This window comes from Erpetoichthys calabaricus, chromosome 3, assembly GCF_900747795.2.
Source record: "Erpetoichthys calabaricus chromosome 3, fErpCal1.3, whole genome shotgun sequence".
Lineage (NCBI taxonomy): Eukaryota > Metazoa > Chordata > Cladistia > Polypteriformes > Polypteridae > Erpetoichthys > Erpetoichthys calabaricus.
Window position 1 is genome coordinate 226,235,599 of NC_041396.2, and position 27,985 is coordinate 226,263,583.

Below are 27,985 nucleotides of genomic sequence, written 5' to 3' on the forward strand. Positions count from 1 at the left end.
CTAGCTTGCTGCATCATTTTTTCACTTTGATTTTCAGGGTGTCTTTGAATTCAGCACTCTGTAGGTTGATTATTTTCATTTCCATCAAACGATGTGGCATCCTTTTGTTCCTAACACATTACCCAGTCCATATTAGTATAGATATCCAGCAGGATTTTTTTCCCATTGAGATCTGATGTGTTTTCAAAAAGTGTTCCTTTAATTTTTTTGAGCAGTTTATATATATATTGTCATGCATGATTGTTGGAGGTTCGCTTCAGGGCTCAACAGAGATATGTAATATGTCTCTAGAAGAAGAGTGGGCAATGTCACTAACATTTTCATCTGTTTCTAGCTTCACTGCTCCGAGAAGAACCCAATTAGGGTAACTGACTCTCCCTTCCAGACCAGGTCCTATAAAGCTGGGCATCCCTGGAAGGAGGCGTCTAACTTTGTTTCAAGCCAGACCAAAGGACGGAGCTCCAGAAGGATAAGACACACTCAGCCAAGCAGCATTATTGACCTAACAGAAGCCTATAGCTTATATTTCTATTATTTAGTGCCAATCCTGCACTCGTTTTCTTTGCTTTATGAGATGAATCAAACGAGGCAACCCATTTGGCACCCAATTAAAAGCTGCTCCTGGCTTATGTCTAAAATAGGATCTATCTCTCTGCAAAGCAAAATTTGGACTAAACAAGCTTACTTCTTCCTCTTCTTTCAGCTGCTCCAGTTAGGGGTTGCCACAGCGGATCATCTTGTTCCATATCTTTCTGTCCTCTGCATCTTGTTCTGTTACACCCATCACCTGCATGTCCTCTCTCACCACATCCATAAACCTTCGCTTAGGCCTTCCTATTTTCCTCTTCCCTGGCAGCTCTATCCTTAGCATCTCTTCTCTGCACATGTCCAAACCAATACAATCTCGCCTCTCTCACTTTGTCTCCAAACTGTCCAACTAGAGCTGACCCTCTAATGTACTCATTTCTAATCCTGTTCATCCTCGTCACGCCCAATGCAAATCTTAGCATCTTTAACTCTGCCACCTCCAGCTCTGTCTCCTGCTTTCTGGTCAGTGCCGCCGTCTCCAACCCATATTCACTCTTACTGAGACCCGTCTGTCACAATTTACTCCTGACACTCTTCTCCACCCATTCCACCCTGCCTGCACTCTCTTTTTCACCTCTCTTCCACAATTCCCATTACTCTGTACTGTTGATCCCAAGTATTTAAACTAATCCACCTTTCCCAACTCTACTCCCTGTATCCTCACCATTCCACTGACCTCCCTCTCATTTACACACATGTATTCTGTCTTGTTCCTACTGACCTTCATTCCTCTCCTCTCTAGAGCATATCTCCACCTCTCCAGGGTCTCCTCAACCTGCTCCCTACTATCGCTACAGATCACAATGTCATCAGCAAACATCATAGTCCATTGGGACTCCTGTCTAATCTCGTCTGTCAACCTGTCCATCACCATTGCAAATAAGAAAGGGCTCAGAGCCAATCCCTGATGTAATCCCACTTCCAACTTGAATGCATCCGTCACTCCTACCGCAGACCTCACCACTGTCACACTTCCCTCGTACATATCCTGTACAACTCTTACGTACTTCTCTACCACTCCCAATTTTCTCATACAATACCACAGCTCCTCTCGAGGCACCCTGTCATATGCTTTCTCCAGGTCCACAAGGACGCAATGCAACTCCTTCTGGCCTTTTCTAAACTTCTCCATCAACATCCTCAGAGCAAACATTGCATCTGTGGTGCTCTTTCTTGGCATGAAACCATACTGCTGCTCACTAATCATCCCCTCACTTCTTAACCTAGCTTCCATTACTCTTTCCCATAACTTCATGCTGTGGCTCATCAATTTTATTCCCCTGTAGTTACTGCAGTCCTGCACATCCCCCTTATTCTTAAATATCAGCACCAGTACACTTCTTCTCCACTCCTCAGGCATCCTCTCACTTTCCAAGATTTCATTAAACAATCTGGTTTAAAACACCACTGCCATCTCTCCTAAACACCTCCATGCTTCCATAGGTATGTCATTTAGACCAACAGCCTTTCCATTTTTCATCCTCTTCATAGTTGTCCTTACTTCCTCCTTGCTAATCCATTGCACTTCCTGATTCACTTTCTCCACATCATCCAAACTCTTCTCTCTCTCGTTATCTTCATTCATCAGCCTCTCAAAGTACTCTTTCCATCTGCTCAACACACTCTCCTCGCTTGTGAGTATGTTTCCATCTTTATCCTTTATCACCCTAACCTGCTGCACGTCTTTCCCAGCTCTGTCCCTCTGTCTAGCCAATTGGTACAGGTCCTTTTCTCCATCCTTAGTGTCCAACCTGTCATACAACTCATCATATGCCTTTTCTTTAGCCTTCGCCACCTCTCTCTTCACATTGTGCCTTATCTCCTTGTACTCTTGTCTACTTTCTGCATCTCTCTGACTATCCCACTTCTTCTTTGCCATCCTCTTCCTCTGTATACTCTCCTGTATTTCCTCATTCCACCACCAGGTTTTCTTTTCCTCCTTCCTCTTTCCAGATGTCATGCCAAGCGCCCTTCTTGCTGTCACCCTTACTACATCTGCTGTAGTTTCCCAGCTGTCTGGTAACTCTTCACTGCCACCCAGTCCCTGTCTCACCTCCTCCCTAAACTCAACCTTGCAGTCTTCCTTTTTCAACTTCCACCATTTGATCCTTGGCTCTGCCCTCACTCTTTTCCTCTTCTTGATCTCCAACATCATCATACAGACCACCATCCTATGCTGCTTAACTACTCTTTCCCCTGCCACCACATCTCCTTCAGATCAACTCTTCTGCATAGGATGTAATCTACCTGTGTGCATCTTCCTCCACTCTTGTACGTAACCCTATGTTACTCCCTCTTCTTAAAATACGTATTCACCACAGTCATGTCCATCCTTTTGGCAAAATCCACTATCCTCTGACCTTCTTCATTCCTCTCCTTGACACCATACCTACCCATTACCTCCTCGTCTCCAATGTTCCCTTCACCAACATGCCCATTGAAATCCGCTCCAATCACCACTTTCTGTCCCTTGGGTACACTGTTCATCACTTCATCCAACTCACTCCAAAAATCTTCTTTCTCATGTATTGCACACCCAACCTGTGGTGCATATGCACTAACAACATTCATCCTCACACCTCTAATTTCCAGTTTCATAATCATTACTCTGCCTGACACTCTTTTCACCTCCAAAACACTCTTGACATACTGTTCCTTCAGAATAACTCCTACCCCATTTCTCCTCCCATCCACACCATGAGAACAATTTGAATCCACCTCTGATCCACCTGGCCTTACTCCCCTTCCATTTAGTCTCTTGCACGCACAATATATCAACCTTCCTTCTCTCCATCATATCTGCTAACTCTCTCTCCTTACCAGTCATACTGCCAACATTCAAAGTTCCTACCCTCAGTTCCACTCTCTTTACTTTCCTCCTCTCCTCCTGCCTCTGGACATGTCTCCCCCCTTCTTCTCCGGCCAACAGTAGCCCAGTTTCCCCCAGCACCCTGTTGGCTAACAGTACTGGTGGCGGTCATTGTTAACCCGGGGCTCAACCGATCCGGTATGGAAATTTGTATTGTTGTCCACATATTGATTTGGCAAAATTTTACACCAGATGCCCTTCCTGACGTAACCCTCCTCATTTATCCGGGCTTGGGACCGGTGCAAAGAAACACACTGGTTTGTGCATCTCCTGTGGACTATCTCACTAAACTATAAATATCCCAGTTTTCCTCCAATATCCCAAAGATATGTATGTAGATTAAGTGGAGAATTTGGCTAGCCTTGCATGAGCAAGTTGGAGCAAGAGGGACAGTATGGCCCTCAGAACACTGGTGTTTTGTTCACCCTTGGTTAGTGACTGCCAGGATAGGTTCTCCAGCTTGAAAAGTGGATTAAGTAAGGTCACTAAATGAGTGGATGAGTGCATTCCATCTAAGACACAACACAAGACTGAGAGAGCAGGCATGGCTGCTTTCTACCTTTGCAGCCTTTATTAACATATTATGCTGCCTTGTGTTTTCATAATTTACATAACATTATCTGCACCTTGTATGTGCTTTACAAAACAAATTTTCTCATGATGAGTCTCATGATGATTGTGTGATTTCTGCTTCATGATAACTACTTTCACAAGACAATCATTTGCATTTGGTATTATAGCAGTTGTCAGCACAATGGACTTTCAGATCAGAGGGTTACAGGCTACTCCAAAAGCAGTGAAGTTTCCTGAGGAAAACCCATCTTTTCCACAGCAGCTGGATGGTTCTTTTTAGGAAATGGGAGTTGTTCGTCCTTGAGAAACCAAAGGAAAAGAAGCTGGCCACAAGTCTACAGTTGTGCAATAGAGGAGTGCAACACATCATCCACACAATGGGTAAAACTCGAGGTGAGTTGTAGCTTGTCTTGATGTTAACTGTTGCATTAATTTTTAAATTCTTTATTCATCATATACAATTTCTTCTATTAGGAATTTGTCATTTTTCACATTCCATTACTCACTCTCCAGAGACACACAGAGTTTTGGGGTCAGAAATTGCAGGTTAAAGGCTTTGCTCAGGGGCCCAAAGGAGTAGCATTCCTTCTGTTACTGTCACTGCCAGATTTGAACCATCAACCTTTGAGTTACCAGCCCAGATCCTTTAGCCAGAGAGAAATGTGTTGTTAGGTTTAAGGAATTGCCTATTTTCAGGAAAACAATAAATATGCTTGTTTAAGTTCTTGGACCGCTCATTCCATGTGGTGCCTTTGTCTCCATCGTCTTGGTGCTCCTTACAATATAATTAGCTTGGTCTGTGGTCCAGTAATTCAGACTAAACCGCATTGTTAAAATGGTAGTGTTTTGAGTTTCAGTTTTAGTTAGTTATGTTTTTACAGTTCAAAAGGGCAGCTGGCCCAGGCCATGAGATCTGCATAACCTACAGTGGAACAAGAAGAGGCAGAGCACTGAGAATACCACTCAAGTCCTCCACAGTGTAACTTCATTTTAAAAGTTTAATTTGAGCAAGAATTCTAAAAGTCTAAAATTCAGATGATCCAACTTTAATACAAAAGCAACAAACTGTACTAATTTGTGAAGGAGCTAATCAGCAGGTATTAAAAAGGCCATTAAGAAAAATGGAGAAGTAAAAAGTGACCGCGAGTTACAGAAAGAACTGACCACTTTGATCAAAAACTCCAAAAGCCTCACTTTCTCTTTTCCATTCACGCTGATCTTTCTGTCAGTGTCACACTCTCCCTTCTCTTCATCTTCTCTTTCAGTCCCATTTACTCCTACACCTTCTTGGCTGTCAGACTGCCAAGTATGATTTTCCCCTGGCAAACTCTGTTCTTTTTATTCATAGCCGAGCACTGATATTAAGCTAATTAAAAAAAGTACCTGTGGTCATTTGTTAACAAAGTTCTTTACTTGAAATTTGATAGTTTGTCGTTAAAATGAGGTATTGTATGCATCTCTACATCTCTATAATGTTTTTCTGTTGGCCTGTAAAGCTGGCCAGACTTGCACATTACAGTTGAGTTCTCATATTCTCTCATTTAAAAGCTGCTAACTTCAAACAGGGTCCCTTTGACAGGCACGCTTTTATTTGGCTCCCAGATGCTATCAAGCTTACCTTCCTGTATAATGCTGAACATGAAATATGGCAATTTGAATGTGAATGCCTCAAGGTCTGCCTTTGCTTGTCACCTATTGGATCTCCTATTTGCAAATCAAAATAACAGACTTTTTTTCTCTCCAATTAGATCTCTAAATTTTTCAGGCTCTGCCCTTTCAAACAAGGTGGACTTAAGTTGAATTTGAGTCCTGATTTTAATTCTATAAAAAATACACGTCTGGGCACAACTTGCTAAAAATTTTGTAGTGAATAGTGGGGAAGGGTCCAGCTGCAGACCTCCAGAGCTCAGCGTTTCAGGAGCTCTGCTGAACAGCCAATTGGATTGCATGGCCGTGAACAGCAACAGTACATGACATTCGTACTACACTACACGCCCACTACAGACACGCCCACTTCATAACTCCTGATTATGATAACACTTCCACAACCATAATCTTATCCATAATGTAATGACGTTTCATAAAAAGGATGAACAAGGCACAACTTGAAATAGTTAAGAAAGACACAAATAACTGGGCGTGTCATGTAATATGACTGTCGTGTGATGCAACGGCTGCTGAATGTTATCGGACTTGTGCAGTTTGATGGTCTTGTCATCAGAGCAAAACTGTGGAGGTCTGCAACAACACCCTATTTGACAGCAGCAGACCTAAAGCTAAAGAGGCTCCGCCCACAGGGATTTTTCTTAAAACCTGTCTCCATTCTCCTCTAGTCTCTGCACTTTAAACATATGAGGCTTCAGTGTCCAAAGTTTAATCATGTACTAGACAAATGTGTAAAATAACTATGTAAAGACAGGCAGAGATATAAAGAAACTGAACAAAAATAGGAAGGTAAATTTATTGTTACTAATTTAACAGCCTCAGTAACACAAGCTGATTGAAGCCTAATGTTTAACTAATATATTGTAATGAAAAATATGGTATTCTGGCATGGTATATTAGGCATATAATGTTAACCTCCGTTAGTTGAGGATATGCAGTCAGAAAATGAATGCTTGACAGCCTCGTCCATGGTTCTGCTGTCAGACATATTTATTGTTTTGTGTGAACACAATTCCTGTGGCACATAATTTGCATAAAGGTTATAGTTCCTGTTGTGCGGAGGGAACATAACGAAAGTGGCCCAAGGACTACACCTCACAGAAACTCATTGGTTCCTGCAGTTGGAAAACGTCTATTGACGTAGACTCTACTGTCATAATGGTGAATGATCACACACCACATCAGCGACAACCAATCATTCACTTTTTCCACAAGTTCAGTGAGGTCTTTGAGTGCCAATATGTAATTTACTTTTACAGAAAGTTCTTCCCTTGCAACAGGTTATGTTTATTTTTAAAACACGTAATGTGCTTTCTGCACACACAACACATATTATTAACACACGTTTATAAGGGGTCTTTTTAGGTGACTTTTCAGCCATCGGTGGTTTATTGTAACAGTACAACTGTATTGTACAGTCACACCATGTTAACAATGACACCATTATTTTGCAGTTTAAAATCACAGCCCCTACTTTGAGCTCAGTCTTCATGAGGCATTAGATATTAGAAATTTTGCATTTAGCAAACTGTCTAATTGTTCCCACTCACATTTAAGTCAAATTTACGCAAGGTTGTCTCCAGATGAAGGTATTATATGTCTGAATCTGCAAGACTGTAAAATTTCATGACTTCAGACTTGACTCAACAAAACCAAAAAGACTTGCAACTCAACTTGGACTTGAACAGTCATATCTTCTACTCAGACTTCAACTTCCACCTAATAACTTCGTAAAGTGTCAACACCCAGCTTGACCTACTTTGTGTATCAGTATTTAAATGAGGACTGGGATGTTTGACACCAAGGCTTCGAAGCTCACACTGCTTTGACAGAAACACATTGTGTCAGAACAACATATTGGAAGCTTGTATTGAAGTCCCATTACCACATGACTAATGACGTCTGAAGCATCAAACGTTACTGAAACACCAGGAACGATATGACTGCTTTGAGGTGTTGCACATGCTACAAAAGGGGATGGAAAACTACTGGGAAACTTCTGTATTTTATACAGAGGTGATTTTGAATCAAATATGGAGTTCCGAACTGTGAAAATAGGATTCAAGAGTGTGGGAACACTTTAACTTGTATCTGACAGTAAGGTATACTATTCAATTCTTCTGTAGCTGAACTTGTAACATGTCATTACTACTGTAGACACACTCCCAAAACCTCCGTATACACTGTCCTTTGCACTTTGCCCTGTTCCACAAGCACATTCTCTAAACCCTGGTATGATTCTCTTTTTCTCTCTATAAACACTGATGTGTAAAAACTATAAATCTTTCCCATTGCCTCACAGCAAAAATCCCCATACATCAAAACTTGTTACATAATAATGAATCAGTGGTGGCTTATAACGTATTTATAACGGTTGTTATGATGGCAAGAAATTACATCTTTAGGACAATGAATGTAAACATTATTGTTTTTGTTATGAATTTTCATGTACACTAGTATATTAGTATATTGCAGCATTTTAATGACAATGTGCTTATCGTAAGTGAGCACACAGAGCATCCCTAATCTTTTAGTGCACTTTTCAGATTGAAGCTATGTAGTTAACACGAGGTTGTACAGTATGTGTGCATTCTCCGCTGGCTGTCTGGAACTCATAGCTGTTATGGTTTCAGTAAACCACCAGATGTCACTATTTTCAAAGCTCATAGACTTTGGATCTTTTGAAACACTCAGGAAGAAGTCTCAAATGCTTCATCCACCCATCAGTAGTTAAAATGAAGGCAGACAGAAAAGGCTGGATGTATAAAACCAAACATTATCAGGTGTAATTACAAATGCTGTGCTATAGAGAATTGGAAATTCCACATGAACACCCTGCAACCTCAGAGCTACGAGTCCCAGAAGACAAAGCTATCTGGGCCAGATTCTCCGAGTTGCGACCTTTCGCTTTAGTCAAGCATAAAAAATAAAAACAACTATAACCTGGTCAGCCAAAAATGCAATAGTTGTTGTCAAACTGCATATAGAGCAAACTGATACACATAATTGTTTAGTCTGCTCTGTAACTTCATCAAAAAAATACAATTTATCCTTAATGGCTTTTTGGCAGACCAAGTACCAAATCAACTGTGTCCTCGGGTTTCTCCGATAGTCCAGCCATAAAAATCACATGAATGCATAGAAGTGGGAAGGTGTATTGTCAGAAAGCATCGAAAACTCCAACAGGGTGTGAACACGGCAAGAAAACAACATTATTGCAACATACAAAATATGTGTGTTAAGAATGTGTGTGGCGGGATGCACAATTTCTCATATTGTATAGGTAGGTGGTAATGGTCTACATTTACTTCCTGTGTTTTAACTGTCTTTATTGTATATATGTTCCAAATTATTCCAAGCTCATAATCTTACAAATAAATAAATTATGGAAGTATATATTTTTTGTTGTTTACGTCACACACAGAGGAAGATCAGCCTCCTGCCGCTGAACAAGTTGAGGTTCCTTTTACTTTGCACAGGCACCAAAAGAATATTACAAAAGCCATTCAACATTACATTAATCGTGGCAACACAGATGTTCCTGTACCGGCCCACTTCAACAGCCATGGACACTGTGAAAGGGACTTTAAAGTCAAAGTGCTTATGGGCAACTTCAAAACACAGTAAGAGAGAAAACAATGGGAAGTTAAACTCATGCTAAAATTAGAGACAAGAGTTTTATGGCCAGGTATGAGGATTGTTTGCATCTCTCAGACTGACACAGACAACCTGCCTACAGATCCACATTGTTTTGAAAAACACATTAGAAACTTCAAAAGACTTTGTTGGACAGTTATCTTATCCAAAGATCTTGACCATACATTGTTCTTCTCTCTTGTTAAATGAACCCTAGCCTGAAGAAATCTATTAATTTTTTACATTTAAGATTTCTCACTTTAAGGTTTTCCAATGTTGCATCTGTCCTAGACTGTATATAAACATAGGGAACTACAGTTTCTGTATTACATCTTGCCTGAAGAAGGGGCCTGAGTTGCTTTGAAAGCTTGCATATTGTAATCTTTTTAGTTGGCCAAAAGGTGTCATTTTGCTTGACTTTTCTCTACATTCATAATGGCTAACACGGTATAACACCCTAGTACCAAAAGCCTTTCAACAAATCTTGTCCACCTAATTCCATCAAAGTAACATCAAGTTGAGTTTTGCATGTCCTTTAATTCCTATTGTCTAAAACACTACTTGGTAACTTATTCTAGGACCTAATTATTCTCCGCATGAAAGAAAATGTCCTACCGTTTGTTCAAAATTTACTCAATTTTTCAACTGTACCCCCGTGTTCTTGTTGAAGAACTCATTTTAAAGGAACAGCTGGAATCCACTGTACTAATTCTTTCATAATTTAAAAAAAAAATCATTCATGTCACCTCTTAATCTCAGATTGGTTAAAGCTCTTTAATCTTTCCTCATAGCTTGCACCCTGCAGCCCTGGAATTAGACTTTTTGCTCTTCTCTGAAAAGATGAAGAAGAAAGAGACAGAAGGTGTGGCTCACCAGCAGTGGCCAATCTGGATTGGCACAGCCACCAGCAAGACACAGCTCAACATGTTCAGGGTCTGTGGTGTCGGCTGATCACAAGCTTAATGCACTTTTATCTTTTTAAGCTTATTTTCCCTTTTGGATAGCCAATGCTACTTATCCCTGTAAGTGTCAAGCAAAAAAAAATCGGTTTTGAACGAATTTTTAACTCGTTCAAACACATTACGAAACTTGTTTAAATGAGTTAATAACTTGTTCAAAGGGATTATTTTAATTTTTCAGTAGAACGGAGCCTCTTTCCATATTAGTTCATTCAAACAGATTATTATTATTTTTCCTCCTTGGAGTCTAGGTCTTATTATGGAGCCCCGTATGGTTTTACTGGCATACAGTTCAGTGCACCGTGAACTATAAGGTGTATATTAACATCAGTGAACCATAAGAGGAACTAGTTGGAAGACCACCGCAGTCAAAACAGAGAAGTTACGAGAATGGATTTATGGAATTTGCTCAGAGAACGTGACTCAACAATATAAACTAAACCGAAAAAAAAAAAAAAAAAAAAAAAAAAAACAAAGCCAAAGGGAAAAAATGCATATAGAAACCCACTGTCAAAAATGTTATTCCTTCCTTACAATCGTTCTTTATATGAACATCATAAAAATGCCAGCCCTGAGTGAGTATTGGAGTGAGGGTCCATCCTAAGACAGATTTAACAAATCATAAGAAAGCAATAAATAAATAAATAAATAAATAAATAAACATAGGCTTGCATTCTTTTGATTCTCTTTATAAACTTCTTCAACCTCTTTTATACAGTCACTAGGAACACTATGAGAATGAAAGAAATTTGTATGTGGATGAGGAGAGGGTAGCTTATAAAGAAAGGGAGAAGTACAATGTTCTGGAATGGCCGTCACAGTCCGCTGACTTCCCCTGTCATTGAAAATCTATGGGATGATTTGAAGCAGGCTGTCCATGCTCGGCAGCCATCAAATTTAACTGAACTGGAGAGATTTTGTATGGAAGAATGGTCAAAAATACCTCCATCCAGAATCCAGACACTCATCAAAGGCTATAGGAGGCGTCTAGAGGCTGTTAGATTTGCAAAAGGAGGCTCAACTAAGTATTGATGTAATATCTCTGTTGGGGTGCCCAAATTTATGCAACCTGTCTAATTTTGTTATGATGCATATTGCATATTTTCTGTTAATCCAATAAACTTAATGTCACTGCTGAAATACTATTGTTTCCATAAGGCATGTCATATATTAAAAGGGAGTTGCTACTTTGAAAGCTCGGCCAATGATAAACAAAAATCCAAGGGATTAAGAGGTGTTCCAAACTTTTTCATATGACTGTATGTGCACATTGTGGTAATGAATAGAAACTTATAGAAATGTACCAGACAAGAACTTTTCTTTTATTGTGTATTATCAATTTTTTTTTGTGTGTGAAACAATTTTACTTTCTGAATTTCACTAAAAACTTTTGAAAATGAAGATACTTGGACTGTGAAATTATTTGCATACGCATCACACTCTTTGCCTAACTCTCTCTATGAAGCTGAAGCTGCAGAATTTTGGAAACGCTGAGGGTTGTGCTTCATTTATATTCTGACATTAGTCGAAATTCCTGAGGTGAAGTAATGATACTGTGCCTATTTATGGTTGTAATTAATTTAGACCACTTTGCAGAGATCTGTTTTCATTCTGTCATTAAAAAATCTTTATTCTGTTGATCAGTGTCAAACTCTGATTCAATGTTGGGCAACAATGAAAGGAGGTGAAAACTTTTTATAGTCACTGTATACCTGAGCCATTGCTCGTCTCAGTCCCAAATACAGCTCTGTGCTCCTGTTTATTCTCAGCTTACAACGCCTGCAGCATGTCCAGCAGCTGAGAAGCTTCTGCAAGTGGTTGGGCTTCTTGGTGCGTCATCAGGACACTTTAGACTGAAGGGGCAGAACCAAGCAAGCACAAGAAAGGTTGCCAGCCCTCACAGAGTTTACAGCCATTGCCCTGTGCCAATTTGTGATGGATGCTTAAGAGGAGGAGCAAACAAGAGTAATGAGCTAATAAACTGTCGTCAGGGATTTTATTGACTTTTATACAAGGTGGTTTTGGCTTAATTTGAAAGAACAAAAATGTGCTAATAAAAGAGGCCTTAGGCTGTGAAGTAATGGGCCACTGCTTATAACACAGTTCGAGTTCTAGCTGTTCACCTTAATAAAGGCAGGAGGACCAAGTGGTCAAGGCATTAGACTATAAGTGTAGCTAGGAGCGAACCCATCACCTGCCTGTTCTCGAAGAATAAAATATAAATGACTGGAAACACAAGTGAGGTATTTTAAATGAATAATAAAGTTGCAAATAGATTGCACCTATAATATACAGTGGTGTGAAAAACTATTTGCCCCCTTCCTGATTTCTTATTCTTTTGCATGTTTGTCACACAAAATGTTTCTGATCATCAAACACATTTAACCATTAGTTAAATATAACACAAGTAAACACAAAATGCAGTTTTTAAATGATGGTTTTTATTATTTAGGGAGAAAAAAAATCCAAACCTACATGGCCCTGTGTGAAAAAGTAATTGCCCCCTTGTTAAAAAAATAACCTAACTGTGGTGTATCACACCTGAGTTCAATTTCTGTAGCCACCCCCAGGCCTGATTACTGCCACACCTGTTTCAATCAAGAAATCACTTAAATAGGAGCTGCCTGACACAGAGAAGTAGACCAAAAGCACCTCAAAAGCTAGACATCATGCCAAGATCCAAAGAAATTCAGGAACAAATGAGAACAGAAGTAATTGAGATCTATCAGTCTGGTAAAGGTTATAAAGCCATTTCTAAAGCTTTGGGACTCCAGCGAACCACAGTGAGAGCCATTATCCACAAATGGCAAAAACATGGAACAGTGGTGAACCTTCCCAGGAGTGGCCGGCCGACCAAAATTACCCCAAGAGCACAGAGACGACTCATCCGAGAGGTCACAAAAGACCCCAGGACAACGTCTAAAGAACTGCAGGCCTCACTTGCCTCAATTAAGGTCAGTGTTCACGACTCCACCATAAGAAAGAGACTGGGCAAAAACGGCCTGCATGGCAGATTTCCAAGACGCAAACCACTGTTAAGCAAAAAGAACATTAGGGCTCGTCTCAATTTTGCTAAGAAACATCTCAATGATTGCCAAGACTTTTGGGAAAATACCTCATGGACTGATGAGACAAAAGTTGAACTTTTTGGAAGGCAAATGTCCCGTTACATCTGGCGTAAAAGGAACACAGCATTTCAGAAAAAGAACATCATACCAACAGTAAAATATGGTGGTGGTAGTGTGATGGTCTGGGGTTGTTTTGCTGCTTCAGGACCTGGAAGGCTTGCTGTGATAGATGGAACCATGAATTCTACTGTCTACCAAAAAATCCTGAAGGAGAATGTCCGGCCATCTGTTCGTCAAATCAAGCTGAAGCGATCTTGGGTGCTGCAACAGGACAATGACCCAAAACACACCAGCAAATCCACCTCTGAATGGCTGAAGAAAAACAAACTGAAGACTTTGGAGTGGCCTAGTCAAAGTCCTGACCTGAATCCAATTGAGATGCTATGGCATGACCTTAAAAAGGCGGTTCATGCTAGAAAACCCTCAAATAAAGCTGAATTACAACAATTTTGCAAAGATGAGTGGGCCAAAATTCCTCCAGAGTGCTGTAAAAGACTCATTGCAAGTTATTGCAAACGCTTGATTGCAGTTGTTGCTGCTAAGGGTGGCCCAACCAGTTATTAGGTTCAGGGGGCAATTACTTTTTCACACAGGGCCATGTAGGTTTGGATTTTTTTTTCTCCCTAAATAATAAAAACCACCATTTACAAACTGCATTTTGTGTTTACTTGTGTTATATTTGACTAATGGTTAAATGTGTTTGATGATCAGAAACATTTTGTGTGACAAACATGCAAAAGAATAAGAAATCAGGAAGGGGGCAAACAGTTTTTCACACCACTGTAAATGGAAATCTGTCTGAAATCTAGAGTTTAATAGTTATTAAGTAGACTATCGATAGCCCTCTAATTCAGCAGAGAGTTGCGGAAGGCTGGAGGCTACCCAGACAGCACCAGGTATACGTCCACCATAGCTGTAGGAATGGAAAGTGAATTTTAACTTGCCCAATCAGGGACAGCCACAATAATGTGGGAAGGACGAGAGATTTCGGTCAATGTTGGTAACTGACTGAATAATTCCTACTTTATTAACCTTACCTTTCTTTGTGGAACGAGACAGGTCTTCTGCTTTTAGACTTGTATCAAGGTAAGTGAAGCACACTCAATTTAAGAAACAGAATAATACAATTTGATAAACACTAGGATTATAGAAATATGATAACTGCATATATATATGTTGACCTATATGGCTGGACGCAGACACACTAGATAGACTCACATATAGACTGGCTGTTTACTGGTTATTTAGATTTCCACCTAATCTTGGAACAGATAAATTGTTTTATGATACCAAGTCCTTAAATGTGATGTCTGATGTAGTGTAAAGTTGCTGCTCCAGGTTCAAGACGAAGATTCTTTTTCTTTGGATTGCGGTCCTTGTTCAAGTGTGCTATGCTTCTCTCAGTTAAGGTCTTTGCTGTGCAGTCTGCAACTTCATAGTGGAAAAGCCTTACTCTTTCAGGCTCCAGAGTTTAAATCAGTCCCTTCTTGAAGTAATGGCTGCTTCTCAGTAGACTGCGACTTCTGGCACACAGCTTTGGCTTGGCAAACTGGATGTCAGCTTTTGGATCCACAAAGAGAGCAAGAATGGTCAGTTTCAGCTCCCCCGGAGAGGGAACGGCTCATTGGCTTTTTTCAGTTTCAGAGAGCAGATTTCAGGTTATTTTGCAGATTTCTCCTTCCCTTAGAAAATCCCCAGTGAATGCCCAGAGAATATCCACCAGATGGGGTGAGTCTAACTAGTTTATGAAGAATTATGGAACATCCCATGATTGGATTAAATTCACTACCAGATGCAACATCAGGGTCTTTTCATAGGTGTTTTATGCTGTCTATACCAGTTGTCATCCCTTCAAGTTATTGGTCTTTGGTTTCACTTCAGTCCATTTTGCACCTTCTGTCTCACAAAATCTCTGCAAACATTTCAGTGCAACACTATCATCAGATGAATTCCAGGAAGCTCCTGGTACAAGCTGGAGTTCAGTCACTTTGTCTGGAATGTGAAGGGGCTAAATTACAGCTAGAAATCTGTAAACAGGCCTGGTGTGCCGCTAAAGCCTAGCAGAAGGGGCAATGCCTACTTTGTCTTACATAGGGCACAGTCACACTCACCAGGGGAAGTTAAGAGTCTAAAGTTAACACAGCACACAAGCCATTGGGATGTACGAGAAAGATCCACACACAATCAGATGGAGAGCATGTAAAGTCTACACAGTGGCCAGACCCTGCCTGCTCTGCCATTTTTCTGAATTTTAAATGAAGCTCACTTGAAGCACACAGTCATTATAACAGACATATGTTCAAAATAATGTACTCTGTTAGCTTGTTACTGTAAAAAAAGCAATGTGTGACAAGAGGCCTCCAGGGGTTTGAAGCAGTGGTGACTATACAGTAGCCCGCCAGTGCAGCCATGCACACCGAAACGGAGTTCTTGTGAACCGCATGACATTTAAAGCTGAGCAGCTCGGCATTGGAACCTGAAATCTGTTTGCCAGCTGAATATGGGAAAATGTGTCTGAGACGACACTATCTGCATCAAGAAATAAGGGATTAAATAAAAAAAAAAAGAAACTAAAGACGTAGCACTTCTGTGGGCGCAGCCCTCTAATTATTCCAAAAGCCTCACTGCTCTGCTCTTGAAGCTTTGTGGGTGTTTCTGCTATGGATATGACTTCCCACTGTTAAGTAGCTCAAAAGCAAAAAAAAAAGAAGAAAAAGAAAGTAACTGGGATACTAAATTAGGGAAGAGTGCCCTCTGGTGTATCGAGTCTTGTAATCACTAAAGACCCTCTCGTAAATGCTCTCCAAGTATATTCAAAACTTTACAAAACAGTTTCTTATTTTTCTCAGACCTTTTCATGATAACTTTATTTCCTTTGAATTACTGTAATCACTTAGATAAAATAATATGTACAACTCAGTTTTTTAAAATATATGTAAAAAAGAACACAAATCCAATGAGCTGTAAAAAAAGACTGAAAGGAAAGGAAAACATCAGCAGAGTGACCCATATGGTGATCAGGACTCTACAGAATGAATGGGAAGGGCCAGGAACAATGTCACTCACCAATGGCCACCCAGTCCTTTAAGGTTTAAGAAGCACATACCCACTCACTGTAAGTGGAATTTGATATTCCACAGAAACTTCTAGAAGGTGAAGTTGTTAAAGGAGGAGTTCTATGGGTTATGAGAACAAGAGTCAGCAGCTTTCTAGGCTGAGTTGACGGTTCACCATTCAGCACAGCAATAACCTGAAGCATTCAGACAAGACAATGCTGGAGTGTCTTCGGGACAAGTCTCTGTCTTTGAGTGGCCCAGACCTAAACCCCAAAAAACATCTGTGAAGTGACCTGAAGATGGCAGTTTTGCAGATGCTTCCCATCTAATCAAATAGAGCTTAAGAGGGTCTGCCAAGTAGGATGGCATAAACTGTCTAAATCCAGGTGGGCAAAGCTTGTACAGCTAACCTAGGAAGCTGTAAGCTCCTAAACAGGCTTCTACTAGTTACCGAATGAAGGCTCTGAATACTTGTGAGTGACAGATTCAAATTTTTTGATTTTTAATACATTTCTAGACTTTTCTGTAAACATGTTTTCACTTTGTCATTATAGGTTACTTAGTGCAGATAGTTAAACATGGCAAATTTATAATGAAATCTACAACACAATAAAGTATGCAGAAAGTGAAGGGCTCCAAATACTTTCTGAATTCACTGTATGTATGATACTGTAGAATGCCCAGAGAATGCAAAGCCAGTTGGACTTCGTAACCTAACCTACTGTGGACCCCTTCATTAATCCAGTAATCCAGGTGTTCTCCTCTCCTCTGGTGTCGACTCTAAGTATGTTAAGGTAGTTATACTCACTAATATGGCATCAGAGAGAGGTGAAAGTTTGCATGCTGATCAACATGTGCTAGTATGTATCTCACTGTACCCTGTGCTACACATGTGACAGTAAACGACCATGGACTTATGACTTATTCATTCTAACCACTGACTAAGTACTGTATGGAAATGTCATATATTTTAATAATTCACTGTTAATAAATGATACTTGCAAATATGAGTAAGTATACACTCTTGTGAAGAGCGCTGTGTCAGCCTTGACGTCACATCTGTGTGCATGTGAGTACATACTGTGCAGTGCACTGCATAATTTTATTATCATAAAGAGGGCAATGGATGAGATACCTGGCAGCATTAATATGAAAGAAAAGGCAAAATTTTTGTAGTTATTAATAAAAGAAAACAATGAAGGTAGTATAAAAATTCACTCAACAATGAGTAGAGAAAGCTATTTCTGAGTGTTGGCCTGGGACTAAACCTAACAACATTCACAGTCTACAGGTGAAATGGACTGAAGGCTCAAAGACACAGAGCAATGAAGAGGTGAGAGGAACTCCTTTCTATGCCTTTGATGGAAAAAGGCTAGCCTGATGGGAATCATTTTAGATAGTCACAAGAAGTAAAGAAAAAATGCAACGTCCGACATGGGCAATGATCAAACTGGGAAAATAAAAAGGAAAAACAAAAACGAAATCAATAAGAGCTGCAAAGTCAAAAGTCCTAATACCACTAAGAATCTTCACTTCTAACCACTCAGCAGCTGTTTTCCCATCATATTGACTCTTTATGTTCTCATTTTTGATAAATAAAACACACTTTTGATGCTTTTGAACTCTCACTGGCAAGTCTGGGTGTGGTGGGTGACTTTTCAGATTTAAAGGATTCTTTATTTCTTGGAAACTGAAACCCACATTTGCTTGACAAGTGAATATTTTAAGTCAAATATTCAAGTTACTCTCATGCAGAACAAAAAAAAAATCACAAAGTGCTGCTGAAAATTAGTGGTCTTGTAAATAATACAAACTTCAAACATCTATCCACCCATTTCTTCAAATTGCATAACTGAATTTTAGGGTCGCGGAAAACTGGAGTCGATCCTGGTAGTATTAGGGGTAACTCATGAGCCCACTCAGGATGACATGTCAGTTCTTCATAGGGCACACCCACACACAAAAAAAAACCAATATTTCCAAATGGGACTAATTTTCAGTCACCAGTTAACACAACACACACAACTAGGAACATTTCATGCACACACACAGGTAGAACATATAAAATCAACAAGGACTGTGACCAGTTCAGGGTTCGAACCTAGGACTCTGGAGCTGTGAGACCACTGTGGCAATATAATCGCCTTGAAACATTTCTAAAAAGATACATTTTGCATTTCTGTCCAGACCACTTCTACTTTCTCAGCAGCATAACACAAGAATTGCAAGCTCACATTTGATGGTTGAGAGAGGCCCAACACACCCGGCCATGACACTGTCCAGCTTGATGTGAGGGGAACTCAGCCCTGCTCCTCAAGTCTTTTCACCATCTTAACCATCTTCTTAACTTCCAGTTCATTATATTATTATTTTTTAACAATCTGTAATGAGTTAATGTGACTTGTTGATTGTTGACATTCATTTATGCTGTAATGGAAAAAGAAGTGGGAAATACAGATGGATATATAAAAATGTAACACATTTTATGTGCTATCTCATAACACAAAACACAATATCCCCTCTGTCATATTCTCTATTTAAAAGAAAAGAGTAAACGTTAGACTGGATGGTGTTCCTGCTATAGTTACAGGCTAGTAAACCTAACATGGATATAATGATTATGAAGTACAGAGGGAAGCTATTAATGTAGTAAATTTATTTTTTGGCAACAGATCATGCAGTTCTTTTCAGTTATGTACATTTTTAATGTTTTTTTTTTAACTGTTTACAAATATTAGTATTCTGATGGTGACATCATGGATAATAATGTTTCATGGGTGCTGCTATATTGTGGTAATTTCTGATAGCCTTAATGTTTCAACACCATCTGTTAGCCTTAATGTTCCAACACCATCTGTTGCCAGTCATGGGGTCAGGTATCATCACGCAGACTTTATTTAAATGATTGTGCACAGCATCCGGTATCTAATTACTGGATCAATTTCCTGCTTTCTTGTGGCAAATGCTTCTTTGCCATGTATTGAAAGATAAATGATGCTTCTCATATGATCTTAGTGTTAGGAATTGGTTTGGTTTGTGTTCTTTGGCTTTCTGGCTTCTGCTACAGCCTTGACTATATATGGCTTTTGCACTCCTCTACATTAAACTGCTCAGCTTTGAAGACTGTCTAGGTTTTTGTGAAAGAAAAATTAACTGCTTATAAGCTACTAAGGGTTAAAAGCTGACAAAGCTGTTTTGCTATAACAGGAGGTTATTCTTACAGGGGTCTGTTATAAGACATGGTGCAGTTAGCTGACCTAGGACAACTTCCTCTTTAGGAACGCGTCTGTTAGACACAGAAAAGATGACCTTTCCTTCTTTAGGGCCCATCTGACACATACACAAAAAAGAAATGGCTGGTCGATTTGCACAATGTAAGATGAAATGCTTAGGTAAGCGATATTATGCTTTTTTATAAGTAAGGGGAAGGGAGGGGAAAAATATATATATAAAGCCAACCAAAAAGGGCAATCTGCGCTCTTCTCCCTTGCAATGCATGAATCCATGTACTCATCTGTGACTGAATAAAAGCTGATTGATTTAACTATTCCTGTCTTCCTCTGAGGTTTCTTCCACAGTTTCCTGAACATTTATGTTTCAGGACTGTTTGCTGTCTTTACAGTGTTAGTGTCATCTGTATACATTTCACAAAACTCCTAACTGTAGCAAAAGAAAGTCATTAACTGACATCATGAAAAGTAACAGCCTGAGCACAAATTCCGGAGGGACTCCACTGACATAGCATTCTCCTTTTAAATAATCCGGACTTCGTGACTCCTGTTCATTCCTCAGCTCACAATACAGTTTCACAAGTCTTCTATGATCCTTCTTATCTAAGTAAGTGAAATAAAGATATAGAGGACATGAACTGTAACCATGTGATGTCCAAACTGATGCCAAGGTACTTTTCATTATCCCACCATGAAGCTGCACAAAAACACCCTTGAATGAATGATTTGTAATATTTCTCCTATGTTTTCCTTAGATAGACAGACAGATACTGTAGATTATCTATCTATCTATTTGTAACTGGAGGTTCTGTTGTATTTTGTAGTTCTGGTAAAAGACCCTGAAATGTAACTAAAATGGATGGGGTTAATTACACACGTTTCTGTTACTCTACTAAACTTTTTTTTTTTTGACAGTAGTCAGTCATTTGACTATTTGTCAAGAGGAGTAAGCAGTCAGTTTAATCAGTTGTCTTTAGAAGAATTTTTCATGCGATTGTTGTTTGAGCAGTACATTCCTGGCCCTCCACTGGGCTGCCGTTTCAAAGATTTTGTTTTGCTTATCTCAGAAGGATAGTGGTGTTAGCAGATGGGTCAGGCTGCTAAATGTCAAATACTACCGGAGATGGCGATGTTCATGGTGTAGGAGAATTTTTTCCTGTTTGTTAACTTTTGTTTATCCTACTAAATAGAAAGACTGCTCCTTTTTCCCCACCATTTCTGCTGTGCCACTGTCTCACTGTTTAACAGTCAGGGTGAACGGCTTTGACAGATATTAGCAACATTGCGATATTCAAATGCTGCCACAATGATTGCACAATGTAAAGAATGTGCATTTGAGGAATCTAAATGTCATAATCTTTATATACTGCATTTCACTGAGCATTTCATCACAAAGAGCTTTACAAAGAACATGAGGATACAATTCAAATCAACAAAGCAATCAAATAGAGAATAAATTACAGGAAAATAAGAAGTCAACAAGAAATGCAAACTGACAGTACACCATGGCACAACCAGTCGGCATCAGTCCCCTCCTAAAGAAGAGTCAGTTAAAATAAAACTAAATGCAGGTCCAGCCAATTTAAGTTAAGTAAAGCATCTGGATAGAACAGGGTAAGCTTATCCTGAATATATCAGTAACAAGAAGGACAACAAGGGGAAATCAAAAACAGCAGCCAAAAAGCCTAAAAGTGAAACAAAGTAAAACTAAAAAAATGTTTGCTCAGAGTCAAAACCAAAGAAAGCAAAACAAAGCAGCAATAAGCCAAAAGAAACATAAGTTGATTACAAACTATTGGAAGCTAACTAAGCAGCAGTGATGTACTTTATACTTATGGAGGCCTGATATCAGACAGCATGTAAATGCAGGTGATGTGACAAGTAACTATCATGCACTCTGACACTGCACTGCCCATGTCAAAAAGGCACCAAAATTAAAATTCCAGATGGGTATCTTGCAACAATAAATATTTTAAGAAACAAAACTAGTAGTTATGCTAAAGAGAAGTTTCAAAATGACCCAGTGAATCAAAACATGAAAACACTGCATAAAGACAAGAGTCGACACTGTAAAGATCAAAAAGAACGAGAGCGAGTCCTGGATATCAGAACCCACAAAGTCCCAGAGTACACAGAGCTGTAGAAATTGCTTATCAGAGCCCAGACACCCCATGACCAGTTGAGAAACACAGACTTTCTTTTTTGTTTGTTTAGTTTTTTAATTGTAAAGATCTTACCTGAAGAAGTGAAAGGACCCATCTGGGAGGCACAAAAGAAAATGGCTAACCAGCAGTGGGGACAGCAAATCAGCTTTTCCCCAGAGCTCATTTCCAGCTCACCTCTGCATCTATCATTATTCTTTATGCAAAGTTGTTGCTTCTTTCACTTTCACAAATGACTTTCCTACACCAAAGGTCACTGAGCACCAATACTTCTGACTTGATAATATTTTAAGGTTACATGTGTGGGGTCCAGTATTGACATTAAAAAGTTCCAGAAAATACGAAAGGTTACCTGAAATGGAGTTTAGCATTGTATGGGGAAGTCTTCTCCATCATAAATATTAAAAAAAACTGGGATACACTTGCACGGGTCCTTCAGTATTTTTTCTTACGCTACATTACATTCTCAAAGCTCCAGTGTGGGGGTCAGTGCCTATTATCCCAGCAAGACTTGGTAAAGGGGTAGGAAATTGGCAGGGCTCACTCACACACAAACACAGGGCCAGTTTGGAATTGCCAATGAGTTGATATGGGGATGTGAGTGAAACTGCAGTACCACAGGATGCAAACTCTACACAGGCAATGAATGGATGTGGGATTAGAAGCCAGGACGCTAAACGTGACAGCAGTGTTAAGCACTGCACCACTATGCCACCTCATATCAACTCATACACTGTGCAATTACATTTTTTCATATTTTCAAATTCTCTGCAGTAACACTGGTTACGTGAGTAATCACACTCAAGGCCATACAAACCACACAGGCTATATTATTAATTCAGTGAATACACTGCCATTACCCACATCAAACTAACAATCATAACAAAGGAAGCAGACTAACTCATATTAACCAAACCTAAAACAAACTGTAAATCAAAACCATGAAACAGGGTTAATGAAGTTGCCATGTGCACAGATAAATGATCATTATTAATTTATTGATTTGTCACATTTTTTAGTTTATCAGCTATGTGTACAAGTAGACTGTACTTGGGAATTAGAAACTGTCCCATTGCAGAGTGGTGATTCTGAGGCTAGGGATCTGTGCCGGCAATCAGAAGGTTGCAGGTTCGAATTCCCGCAAATGCCAGAAGTGACTCTACTCCATTGGGCCCTTGAGCAAGACCCTTAACCTGCAATTGCTTCATTCTGCGTATGACGTTAATTTGCATCCACCCCTGCAAGCAGGTCCTCCAACTTGGAGGGTTGGTGGTAGGATTGGCACTCCAGTCACCGCAAAAAAATCTCACACCTGAACAGGTGTCACCCGCTGCACTCAGGTCCCAATCCAGGTGGTTTGTTGTGTGGTGAGTGCGGCAATGTGCTATCCAGTGTATGCTCCCAACCTTTCCTCCTCAACGCAGCCAGGAAACATTATCAAGGAAAGTGGAGTAAAAAAAACAAACAAGGAACTCCATCAAGATCTCTTCTCAGGAGTGAATACAGAGGGAAGAAGGGTTTAACAGTTGTCACAATATGATATTGAGAGTACAGTATATACAATCTATAAGCCTATCCATCATTGCACTCAATAGCCTTCTCTCAGAAAAGTATTTCAAATGTACATCTGTAAACTAAACTTGTACTCACCAAGGCATTCCCTCTTGCAACCAGAAGTGCTGCTTCTATGGTGGACAGTTAGGTCACCCACTCATACTTTTTCAAGAGAAATAATTAAGCACACCTAAACATGGTTTTTCATCTGAAATGAAAAACTTCAAATTGCCCATGTCATGCAGTAGTGTTGTTTGCATAGTAGTACAACATAAACAACAAAATATCAACTAAACAGATCCTCTCTTCCTGAAGGAATTTTAAAAATATTATCATCACTTGTACCCTAGCCAACATCTCTCACCAATAAGAGGATCTGAAGTGCACGTCTTTCACGTCAAAACATTAGAAACATAAATTGAGCCATATTCATTGATGAGATCTGCTCAGAGCAGCCACCTTGTTAACCTCTTAGGCCAATTTGATTCTTACACATTGTCCATCCCTTACAGAGTATGTATTTCACTTTACTAATTAATTAAGCCATGGACAGTTTGTTCTTTGACAAATCCATGGGAAGATTTCTCAGTGTCCACTGCTTAATAACACTTGCATAAGAAGTCTATTTTCAGAATAACCTATAGGAGTGTGACATGAGCAAGCTGCTAAACAAAAGAAAATTATTAAATTTTTCTGTTTCAAACTTGAAAGGAAATGTAGTCACTAAGCCCTGTGCCACTTGGCAGTACCAAAGTGTAGCAGTTTTCACCTTAAGAGTCACAAGTTTGATTTGCCTTGGTATTCTGGGCTGGATGCTTACTGTTTGGGTGATGATGCAATTGGAGACATCGTGACTCTGAAAGTGACAACACAGCAGCACTTATAGCTACTAGCTACTAATCTTGAAGTCTGGAAATGGGCAGTAGAGAGCAGCCACTTTGTGTGAGATGACAAAGCAGTCTGAATGAAGATTTTAAAGGTGGGCTCCTATTCTTTTTCAGAAAGACTTGCACAGGGCAGACCCACAGCTTTATTGACAGTTATGTTCTTCCCTTTTTATATTATAAAACATGTGTCAAGTATTTATTTATTTCAGTGGGCAAAGGTGCAAAGCTGAAATAGATCAAGTGTATGGCATCCTCAATCCTATGTGATCATTATGATTGCAAACTCGATACACAGCAATAAAACTGGAAGTACATATTGAATCACTGCAGCAGGAATTAGTCAACCTGAAATAATGTGGACCGAGTTACCACCAATTCCCTCCTGACAATTTGCAAGAAAACATCTCTCCACTTTTAGACTTGTTCAATGCAATTCAAGGTTACCATGGGCCAGCGGCTAGTGCAGCATCACTGGACTCACATTAAAAGACATTTTATTTAAATGCAGACAGACTAAGTTGTTTCTTTAGATCAGTGTATTTATTGCATTTCAAAGGGCATACATGCACTGGGGTCATAAAACAAAAAAAACAAACAAATGCCATTTTAACCAAATTATTATTATTTTTTTTCTTTTTCACCTGCCGTTTCATATTTTCACAACATACGGCATTTCTGATACAGTCACTTGGAATGGTACAATACATAAGATTATTCAGTAATATTTCAGAGTGTACAGGAGCTACTGTCAGACTGATTCCACGGCTTTTCTAAAAAGCTGCCAAGCCTAAACACACAAGTAACACTGCTCAACAGTGATCCCCCTCTTAATGCATAAAGATCTTCAGCTGGACTCCCACCACAGCTTGCATGAAAACAAAGACTGAAGCACCAGAAAATGCAACATGTACATTAACAGAGAGGAAATTAGGTTGAAGGCATGGAGATAGAGATACCAATCTGCTCTACATAATACAAAAATAACACAACTCACAGGCCTGTTAGTTAAATGGAGAACACAAGAAACAAAACATACACTGATTAAGGAAATGACTGCCAGCAGGACCTCCTGTCTGGGCCACTGGTTGGTAGTGACAGAGCACCCTCGCTCATGTCCTAATTGTGAAAAATCCAATGACTGCGGTATACACACTCAAAACACAAGTTTCTAAATACTGTGTTAGTTAGTGCTGAAAGTAAATTATGAATACGCCTTTTTTCCCTCTAAATCAACAGATTTAACTAAAATATAGAATTTCAAGGATAAATAGTAACTCTTCAGAAGGTCATGTGTGGCTAATAAATTGAACAAATTAAACCTCTGAAATATAAAATAATTTAAAATAAACACAAAATAACTCCAAAAACAGGAAACAAAATATTAGGTGGTGTGATCTGGGTTTCTTAAGCCGGCAGCAAATTGTTCAAATGTTGCCTAATTAACTGGATCGAAAATAAGAGAGAAAAAAGGTTATAGTCACATTACTGTTTAAACAGTTTCATATCAGTTCAACAACTATACACTTGCAACAGACATACAGAATAGAGGAAATCCTAGGATTTGCCAGTTATATACATTAAAAACGTTTCCAAGTACACATACATATTTTTCCAGATGGCTCACCACATCGTAAGAGCTGAGTGCTGTCATTATAGAACAGAAAGAGTAAACGCGCTGGCGGGCACCAGTAACATACATCCATCGTTCAAGTTGCAAACACTTATAAGGAATGATATTAATGACACAAATTTCTGGTCAGTGGGTAGGTAGGGGTGGGGCTGGGGTTACATCAAGATAAGCACACATTTCTAGGGTTCACTTTCACAGTTGTGCTACAACATTTTACAACCAGAGGAGTAAACATCTGCATGAAAATTTGTACTGGTGGCTAGCTGGGAGCATCTGGGGTATCGGTGATTACTTGCAGACACCAAGCCGACACTTTCATGGAGTCCCATCAAAAAAAAAAAATATATATACTGTATATATATATTAAAAAAGAAAGTAAACAAATTAAACGGCACCTGAAAAACAAGAGAGTTGAAAACAGAATTGAGCCATCAAAACGTGAGCTAAATAAATCAATTCACTGTTAATAAACAATTCATCAATACATTTTCATTTTTTACAGATTTGTTTACTAAAATAACAAAAACATAACACGCATAAAGATAATCAAAGACTTTTTGATTTTTCCATTACCAAATATCCTACATTCCAATCTTCATACCCTTCTTACCAATAACAAAAAGAAACATTTGATGAAGTAAATACAAATCAAGGCCAACAGTTAGCTCCCAAAGAAGAGGGAAAAGGAATAGAAACGTCATTTTTGGAGACGGTCCTCCTCGGCCTTTGAAAAAAAATCAATGAAGGCAGAGTCAGTACTTTGATGGATACCCAGATACTTCTCTGAGTGTTCTACTAGTGAACTTTATCTGAATGTGCCTGACTTGACCCTTCTCTTCCTAACATAAAATGCTGTGTTTGAAAAACACCTTATTTGGAATGGTATGCAACAGCCAAGGTTTGTTCCCTGGCTCATATATATTTTTTTACATTTTTTTGTTAGATCTGTTGTTTTAGGATTATTATACTTTATGTGGTTTTGTTATTTCTATATTTCTGTATTCATACATTACTTAGTTTTTAGGTTTGGTGTATTTCTGTTTGCCTATGTACCTTCTTGTCTATGATGTGGAACCCCAAGAGGCAGTGTCACTATTATGTCACTGCCTCAGCCTTTAAAATTCAGGTTGAGGACAGGTCTCTCAGACGTTCAATGTAATTGTAGTGATATGTTTTTCAGCTGTAAGTATTGTACTGAATTTCTTCTTGTTTATTGAAGATTTTTTGCTCTGTCTTTGGTTACTGATTACTAGATTGTGGATTTTGACTTGTGGATTTAGACTTGTTACCCTTGGGTTTGCTATTTTACACAAACTCTTATGCATCATTGCTCTTCTAATAAATTCTTGGAATTTTTAGAACATTTGTTTTGGTTTTCTGTTTTCAAGCCTGAGAGTTCTGGTTATCCTTTCTCTTGAAGGGCATTTTTGTTCATTTACAATATTTTCAACTGTTACAAGCCTGAGACCCATTTTGGGCCTATGAAAGCCTTCAAACACTGCCTCTTGTGTTTGGGAGCAGGGGTACCTAAGGTTAGGCCTATTTTGCGCTGCAGACTCAAACAGGAAAACAACAATGTTAAAACATGAGACAGGAGTGCAGTCATGGAATTTAGAGTTTAGAAAAGTGACACCTTATTTTTGTCCTCTACTGCAGTTGAAATGTATTGGGAGCAAAACTGATTTTTCTATGTTAGCCTGAAGTTGCAAGTGCTTGTTCTGTGAAGCATTTGATTTGATGGGTAAGGAACAATATGGGGAAACAGTATTCTGTGCTTGTGAAATTTAATGGACGCTGTCTGGCAACAAATGGTAGACACGTTTCAACGAATCTACTTCATCTTAAAATGATGTGATAATTTCACTATAGATTATGTCAATAAGGCTTACATTTAAAATGCAGAAAATAAGATGTTAACTTGAATTCAGAAGACTGTTTGAGACGTTGTGAGCTGGCTCCTGAGGTGATCTTGCCAACAGCTGTTCTGTAAACATTTTGGTGAATACCCATTATGCTCTGTTATGTGGTTTGTTATAGCTGTTATTGCA

General features: G+C 39.2%; 1 protein-coding gene across 1 annotated transcript in view; it reads right to left on the reverse strand.

Annotated features, from left to right (window-relative positions):
* Positions 1-24,825: 24,825 nt before the first annotated feature.
* The window catches only part of snap91a (synaptosome associated protein 91a), a 246,091-nt gene continuing 242,931 nt past the window's right edge, over positions 24,826-27,985 (reverse strand). The window contains exon 28 of the mRNA XM_051924737.1: positions 24,826-26,332. The gene's annotated coding sequence lies outside the window, so the exon portion shown is untranslated. The remainder of the gene's footprint in view (positions 26,333-27,985) is intronic.